This window comes from Protobothrops mucrosquamatus, unplaced genomic scaffold (assembly GCF_001527695.2).
Source record: "Protobothrops mucrosquamatus isolate PMUCROS unplaced genomic scaffold, P.Mucros_1.0 scaffold160, whole genome shotgun sequence".
Classification (NCBI taxonomy): Eukaryota; Metazoa; Chordata; class Lepidosauria; order Squamata; family Viperidae; genus Protobothrops; species Protobothrops mucrosquamatus.
Window position 1 is genome coordinate 720,680 of NW_015386524.1, and position 9,333 is coordinate 730,012.

Here is a 9,333-nt window from a genome sequence, read left to right on the forward strand (position 1 = left end):
TGAATGCATAAAGCATGTCTAGCTTTTATCTGAATATTATGTATTTTCTTTGCAAATTAATGATCAGGATAGTGAATTCCTAGCAGCTAACCGGTTTCTTTAATGAATTAAAGAAATATGTTCAGCATTTTGTAGTCCCTTGATGCCATACAGCCTGGACAGATCCAGTCATTTGCATTTGCTGCTTAATGTATTTTAAATTCATTCCCTCACTTCTATCAGCTGGTCATGGGTTTATGGACAAAGTTTCTAAATCTGTACTTGCATGCCTAGGTTGGGGTATATTCTCTGACCCTAGTTCTTAGGGGCAGAGAAATTCAGTGGTGCACTCTCTAATCAATTAAAGTTTCACTTTTATTTTATAAATTCAGTAAAATTGGTTTAAGAAAGGAGAAAACACCTTTTTAAAATGAGATTTCAGAAGTTCTTTTACAGTATACATTCTAATAAAATATGTCATCTATATTGGGAAAATTGAACATGAGTCTTGTAATTCAGATTAGTTTAAATTGTACACATAAAACCTTAAGAACTACTATAGGATGAGGATGTGGATAGCATCATTGGAAATCATGAATCCAAGTGCATAGAGGTGTGCTCCTGTCATGGAAACTAGTTTAAATCATATATGTTGTTCATATAATTGAGTTTTCACAGAATTTGGAGACAATAAAAACTGGCTTGAGGTCATTTTTAAAAAAATGATATTTGTTAAGTATATGTATTTAATTCATGTTGCATATCCCTACTTCATCTGGTGTCTTTTGAAGATAATCAGGTGAGTGGAATTTTATGGGTAGAAATGTAGATGGACAACGAACACAGTATCAGACACAAAAAGGATTAAGAAAAAACACATTTGAATCTTTAAAAGCTGATTTTTCTTAGGATGAGCTATTAAATCTTCTGGCATTCATGTGCATATAACATAGTTCAGTGTCCAAATTAGCAAACAACCAAGACTCAGCTGGTTTCTATGGTGTCATTTTTCTAACTATCAAGCTGGGCTGACTAGCAATCTATTTAAGACTCTATTAGTCCAGGCAGGAAGTTGATTTTAGAAATTCTTGGTTATAGTCTGGTTCACAAATGTATCTTCCTCCAGATATCTTAGCCAAAAATATTCAAAAATATGAGTGAATCATTGTTCTATACCCAACTTCCATCATGCTTAACTAGATTTCCAAACTTATTAGATGTACATTGCAAAAGAATTCAATGGAATGGAAATTTTGTATAATCAACAAAAATGCTTTGTATATACGTTTTCTTTTTACTTGCTAGATTTTTTTCCTGCAGGTGCAAAATCTGTGTTTTTCTGATCAACCAGATATTGATCTGTTGGTTTCAACAGGAATTGACTAACTGGCTTGCCGCCTGAGCCTAAGGGGGAGTGACTGGTTCAAAGTCACTAGGCCAGCTTTCATGCCTAAGGCAAAACTAGAATTCACAGTCTCCTGGTTTCTAACCTGGAGCTTTAACCACCTGCTCAAACTGGTTCTCTGATTTATGTGTGTGTGTGCACTCAGTGAAATATTGTGACTGAGAATGGAGGTGATGTCTTTTAATTTGAAGTACCCAGTCATTAGGAACACAATGTACAGAGATGTGTTATATCTGTAACAGCCAAGTTATTGGAAGCTGAGTTAAAATTGTTGGGACTGACATGTTCTGCCTTTATTACAGTAGTGACTTCAGGGATGGCAATTTATTTTTTGTAATAGGAGAAAAACATCAAACCTATTCATCATGTTAGGAAACACTACAGAGACCAACAGACAAAGGTCAGGTATAAGTATACTAGACAATATTTCTATATATGAAGCTCTGTGGTTTTCCCTTTATGCTCTGACTAGATGCTCTGTTCTCTTTGGAATCTACTTTGTGCAGATGGAATTTTGCCTTTTAAAAATATTAATAAACTCCTAACTCTCACCAGTCCCCAACTCTCACCCCATAAATCCAAACAGGAGTTAGGAACAACTGAAATTTTCTATTTTCATTATTTCTCATTCTATCTAGTCTGTTTTAAACTGATCCACTATCTTTGCAATGCTGGCCTAACTATTTTTGAAAAGGCTTGTCTATTTTTGATAGATGTGAATAAAAATCAGGTTTAATGTTGCAGAACTGATTATGAATTACTGAGGGTTACTTCTTACAAATTGAGACACATTACTTGCTGATATACTGATTCAGGATCAAGCACAAACAAAAATCTTAAATGATAAATAGAGATTGGGTTCACAGGCAAAGCTATGAAAGTCTAAAGAGTTAACATCTTTCTCTTCAAGCCTTAGCAGTAATGTAGTTTGTGAATATCCCATGCCAAATTTTGCTTTTATACACAGCATAGAGTCATCAAGCATTCTAAAATTGTCATGGAACACCCCTTCCCCCGTGTTTTGCTGTTTTCTAGTACAAGGTAGTTCTTGACTTATGACTATTCATTTAGCAACCATTCAAGTTTATGTCAGTGCAGAAAAACTGACAACCAGTCCTTGCACTTACAACCACTGCAGCATCCCTGGATTCATGTGATCATGAGTTGGGCATTTGGCAATCATCACATTTATATGGTTACAGCATTCATTTCATGGTCACATGATCACTATTGGTGACCTTCCCAGCTTCCAAAAGAGTCAGTGGGGAAGCCAGCAGGAAAGGTAATAAATCAGAGTTACATCTCTTGCTTAACAACCACTGTGATTTGATTAAAGACTGCAGCAAAAAATTTAATAAAATCAGGTTTGGTTACATGATGTTTTGTTTAATGATTGCACCACTTAATGAATTTCTCCACTGTTACTGTAAGTTACAAACTATTGGTAATGAATAAGGCTTCTGGTTGAAAAGGATAGTTGATAGAACAGAAATGACCATGCCCATCATAAGTATGCTTGTGGGAAAGATGTTTTTTTTTTTCCAAAGAAAGAAAAGTAAACTGAAAAGATATATAAAATGGTTGTCCAAATAGAACTGAATATAGGGCAGAGCTATTTAATGTGTGGGTTATTACTACACAAAATATGGACTATGTTAATGTGATTAGGGTCAAGTTCCCAAATTAGGTGTGTGAGAAACAAATATTCTGCTAATGGAAGAATGGGAAATGGAAGAATATGAATTTCCTTCAGCCACGACCATTTGGAGAACACAGGTTCTCCATCTTTGTGTCATGATCAACTAGAGGGAGAAATCCTGATAATGATGGTAATGATGGTTTTAATTCAGCTAGCTTCTTTTTAGATCCTTGTAGGTTGACATTGGAGTAGAAACTAGATTTCAAAAATAATTATAACTTTCATTGAGAGACATTAAGCCATTTCAGGGTTATCTGCAATATAATCCGAAAAATCATCAAGGACATTCTCTTAGACTTGAAAAGATTAAGCCAAGGCAGTTTTGTTTATTAAGAAGGCATTCTCTCTGGCTTGGCAGCTATTCCTAATGGTGAATGATGTACAATTTTGGCTCCGATTTCCTAGTACTGCAAAAGCTTTCTATTTTATCCAGAAACACTTACCTCATATGTCCTGCAGTTGAAACTTGACCTTTAAAAACAAGGTTCAAAGGGGCAAGCTTAAATTGTTAATTGTTTTGAGAACCCATGTCTGTGTTCACCAATACAATGCTGAAAGAGCCTAGCAACAGTATATAATTCTCCATTACCATGGCTACCAGCTATTGTGCTAGAACTCTGTAATTGTTTTGATTGCTGGACATTTCATCTGTATACTGCAAATTGGAGAAAATATAGATTTTAGAGAGGAGAATGTGTGTGTGCGTGAGAGAGAGAGAGAGAGAGAGAGAGAGGTCCCCTGTCTCCATCAAAGTGTGTGTGTTTGTGTATACATATATATTGTTTTAAATAAATATATATATATTGTTTTAAGTAAATACCTCCACTATTTCATTCCCCAATCCCATCCTGTTCTACTTTTTTCCAGATGAAAGAACATAAAAGGTGCTTTATTATTCTCAGGATGTCTTGTCTTATTTCCTTTCTCTTTGGATAGTTTTGGCTTAAGCTTTGCTGGTGAGGGTGGTGCATCAGCCTTCATGTAGTGCAGCAGAGTTAACAAGAGTTCGGATCCAAAACATTATTAAGCAAGGGCATCACCAATATCCATTGAGTGCTTTAAAAACTTTCATACGCTTGGTCATTTTCTACCCTTTGGGAAAATATCTTGGCCTCAAGATAGTTTTAGTTCAGGTGAATGAGAAAGTCATCAATTCACTATTGTTGGAGATTCAAATTCAGCAGAAATTTTGTAAGAGAATGTGCTCCTGAGCATATGCACATTGCTAAAGAATACCAAGTAATTAAATCAAGTAGGTCCCATTCAAAAAGAAAAATGATGCTAATATATTTATCTTGGATATAGAGGATATACTTAACCCAATTAACAGGCATTTGTTATGTTTGAAGTAAAATGTAGATTTACTAAGAAATATGTTGATCTCATTTTTAAATTATGTGTTGGGGAGAGAGAGACACAGTTCCTTTGTCTCTTAACTATAGATAATAATAATAGGCCAGGTGATGGACAGAGATAGGAATTATTTGAGGAACCTTCCCATTTGCCATAGAGGTGAAAAGTGCAAAGAGATTATTTAATTTTCAACATCTGTATGTACGTATTTTAAAGCTGGGCAAGTTAAGGAAATTCCTAGATGCTCAATGGTTAATAGTTATAAAATTAGATTATGAAAGCCATTTTACATGGACATAGTAGATCGGATAACAGTCCAGCCACCTCTCCCACCAATCTGTATGAAAAAAGGAGGAAAATTAATTTTAATTCTTAATTGAACTCAGTCTGTACTTCCTACTTGTTTAACTTATGAGGAAAAAATAATTTATCATTAGTTATTAGGTACTTATCATGGGTTGTTTGTGTCATATACAGTTTGATCTTGGTACACTACCTTGTGAGTATCCTGATCTATATATTAAATAACCTTCCCTTCATAAAGAAGCCCTTGATGGTGTATTGTATATGCCATAATAAAAAATGCAGTTTAAAAGAAGCACAACTTTATAAAATAGCAATAGCCTTTAGATTTATATACTGTTTCATAGTGTTTTACACTCTCTGAGCAGTTTACAATGTCAGCATATTGCTCCTAATAATCTGGGTCTTCATTTTACTGACCTCAGAAGGGTAGAAGGCTGAGTCAACTTCAAGCCCATCAAGATCGAAATCTAGACTGTGGGCAGAGTTAACCTGCAATGTTGCATTCTAACCATTGCACCACTAGGGCTCCTTATAAGAGACAAACATTATGAAACCAATCACTAAATAAAAAACTTGAGTTAAAAATAAAAAAAAATGTATAGAAAAAAATGTACAGATAATCCTAGACTAATGACTACAATTGAGACTGGAAAATTCATCATTAAATAATGTGGTAATTAAATGAGACATTGCATAATTGCAGTTTACAACTTTCCCTGCTGGCTTCCCCATTGACTTTACTTGTCAAAAGCTGGCTGGGAAGGATGCAAATGGAAATTACATGACTCCGGAATACTGCATGGAAAAAGCATTATGTCCCACGGTTAAAAACACAAATGCTGTGAGAAATAATGAGAGGACATCTTGGAAAGATTGTGTCTATTTCTGGCCAGGATTCACATATATAAGTGAATTAGAAGCTGTGTTTCAGGAAAAATGATGGTTTTAAAAAGTTTGAAAGGAGCTAACTAGACACATTAGTATAATTGCTGCATAATCAATATGAATTTTAAAGTTTTCCTTTGACAGATACAACAATCTAGCTAAGGGTCCCTCTTAAGTGGCTCTCTTGAAAAGTTTTAGAGAAATGTCTCAGATATGACTCTCACACCAGGCTTAGTCTTGTGGGAATTTCTCCTCCTTGGCCTGGTTCTTTTCTTCCCAGGCTGCAGATTGGAAGTTACATGACCCAGGGCAAAGCAGGGGTGTTTCCTACTTTCTGCCTGGCTGACTCACAGCCTGGGTCTTCTGTCTTTATTGCTTCTAATTTGCCTTTGCAATCAGGCAACTCACTGATCCTGCCATTGACATCATGCAGTCCTCCTTGTCCTTTCTGGGTGAGTAGTGCTTGCTTTATGGCTGCTACCCTATTTTTTGCATTCATTTAATCTACAATAGCTGCTTCGGGTTTGTGAGGTTAATGAGTTATAATAAATTGATTCTGATTTATTTTAAACACAGATCACCAGAGATCAGCACTCTTAATAGGCTTGGCTGTACTTAATGTAGTTTAAAGCTGTTTTGCAACAGATTAGAAAGCAGGTTATATGATGAGAGGATGGAAGTAAAAATATTTTTTGGTCCATCTAGTTATTCATGCATAAATATATCCCCTCCCTGCAATTTTGATTCTAGAAATCCAGAGAAAAGGATTAAAATGTTAAGAACTCACAGGCACCTAAGTAATTTTTAATAAAAAACATTCCTGCCATCTCCTCAGATAGCAAAACATGGGCAAAAATCCTTTATGTACTTGTTCCAGAAATTACAAGTAGTCCTTGATTTACAATCCCAATTGAATCCAAAATTTCTGTTGCTAAGTAAGAACATTGTTAAGTGAATTTTGTCCCATTTTACATTTTTCTTGCAAGAGTTGTTAATTGAATCACTGCAATTATTAAATTAGTAGCATATCTGTTAAATGAATCTGGCTTCCCCATTGACTTTGCATGTGAAAAGGTTGCAAAGGTGACCCTGGGACACTGTGACCATCATAAATACATTCCAGTTGCCAAGCATCTGAATTTTGATCAGGGGATCACAGGGATGCTGCAATGGTTGTAAGTATGAAAACAGCCATGTCATTTTTATTGCCATTGTAACTTCAAATGGTCACTAAATGAATGATTGTAAGTTGAGGATTACCTGTACATAAAGGAGAACATACACATGTAGACAGTTGTGCTGCTTTTTCTTTTTAAAATGTCTGTTCATCTTAAATCTTCTATTTGGGAAAGGACAACAATTGGTTTTTGCAGATCTGTCTCATCTGTTGAGACAATAGAGCTTTACAGGAAGTTTTCAACTTACAGTCATAATGGAGTCTGCCTGTTATCATCATAAGTCGTGATGGTCATAAATTGGGTTCTTGCATGACCATCTAATTTTATTACCAATTTTGCAGCGGTTAAGTGAATCATCTTGATCATTAAATGAATATGTTTTTGTTAAATGAATCCCATTTTTTTCATAATGGATGTTTTTGCCAAAAACTGGAAGTAAACACCGATTTTTTGTAAAAATGTAAATTACATCGATGTGACCATGGAACATTGCAAATGGCTGTAAATGTAGGCCTATCACCGAGCACACCAAATGTGGTCTTGTCTCCATGGGGGGGGGGCAGCCATCAGAACTTCAAATCTGGTTTGTAAGTACCTTTTGGGGAGTCCATTGTAACATGAAATGGTCACTAAATCACCTGTTGTAAGGACCACCTATATTCTTTTTTCTGGTTCCAGTTTGTGCTGATATTTCAGAAAGTGTTCTTCATTATCATGGCTGGATATGTCAAGTTCACTGCTTCAAGTTCTAAGTCAGCTTATTTTGCAGTATTGATGTGATAGAACTGTGATTGACAGTGGCTAGAATTGAAATTGGTTTAACTAAGAGTACCAGGTCTGCAGAGACATAACTAAGAAAACCATTGTATTGTTAATTTATATTTGGAATGGTGAAGAGAATATAAAGAACATGCTGAATTGGACTATTTGATTGTCAGTCATTAAATGAAAGGTCTGTTCTGCAACTGATATATTTATTGTAAGCTTGACTTTGAGATGACCCAGGAAAAAAACAAACTCTGGGAACTAGACTAGATCCAGGACTGGCCTAGGATATTCTCCCTGAAACAAAGGGGACATATTTTCTGTTTCCACATATAGAAGCTTCATAGAATATTAGTTATATCTAAACCTCGGTACTGGCAACTCAATTTATGCAATGAACACAAAAATATCAAATGGCCGGATCCAATGTCAACCATATTACCATTATCTAAGATAGATTCCTTATCTGCATAAGCCCTAGTTATTTCATGAACTGACGAAATTATCAGAAGACAATGCCATGAAGTTTCCAATGTGTCCTAATATATTGTATGTTTTTATGCAGAATAGTTTTCTGGAAATCAGACTTGTTTAGTATAAAGTGCCAATTACTTAAATATTGATGATGGGAGAGTCTGTAAGGAAAAAAAATATTAACAACAAGCTAAGACAGAAAAAAGAAATATTGTCTGGATTCATATTTGATACAAGATCAAGCAAATTCAGTATTATGATTTAGAGTTGTAAACTCAGCCATTGTGTCTTATAGACAGACACTAAGGTTTATTCAATAAGCAATTATTAAGCAAGCTGTGCCTTAAGATGTACAAATTAAATCAAAACCAGAGAAGCATAAATTGTCTTAGAATATGCTCTCTTGGAAATTACAATGTTATTTATAATATTTATGTATACCAAAGCTATACTAGGGTTGCAAGCTGAAAAATGTGGAGTAACAATGGCATACAACTTCCATGCTCTTGCCAAAAATATTGTATAAGCGTATCAATAAAGTCACTACATGAGCTTGACTTGAAAGAGCCTGATTTCCTCTGATGTTATTTGCAACTGTTTCTGTATTTCTAAAATAGAACTTCTTTCTGAATGTTTCGGCTTGAAAATATTTCATTCATTTAAATAAAACCCAGAATGTAAGGAGTACTGGCTTTCATTCCTGTCTTGCTTTGTTTTTGCAGTTGTCTTCTTGAAACTTCATGTCACAGGTAAAACCAATTAAAACTTATCTACCTCTCTATTTGCCCTGATCAAATTGAGATTGATGATCTATAATCTATATTCATCACCATATATTTATTCAAGCTATTTTTCCAAATATGAATATTTATGCTATTACATTGGTGCCATCCACAAGAGGGCAATATCAGCAAATTCAAAGGAGTCTCAGAATTTTCAGTAATACAGCATATTACTTGGGAAAGCCCCAGAAAAATGGGGAGATAGATCTCCAAATTTGTTTGTAGTAATGGAACAAGATCCACTTTTGTTGCAGTTCCTTGACTTATATTTTACATGTAAATCAGAGTGGACCAGACTAGTTCACTGTATGTTGTACTCTGTCAGAATGCTTCCAGGGTGAACAATCAAATAATGGGTTGACTTATGCAATGAAATATAGGGCATGATTTGTATTTTTATATCATGTTCTCCATGATGTTGTATAAGAATAGCAACATCACAAATTATCATATTATTATTATTATTATTATTATTATTATTATTATTATTATTATTATTATTATTAT

General features: G+C 34.7%; 1 protein-coding gene across 1 annotated transcript in view; it reads left to right on the forward strand.

Moving 5' to 3' along the window:
• The window catches only part of LOC107285328 (deleted in malignant brain tumors 1 protein), a 138,884-nt gene that overhangs the window by 120,596 nt on the left and 8,955 nt on the right, over positions 1-9,333 (forward strand). The gene's annotated exons all lie outside the window — the stretch shown is intronic.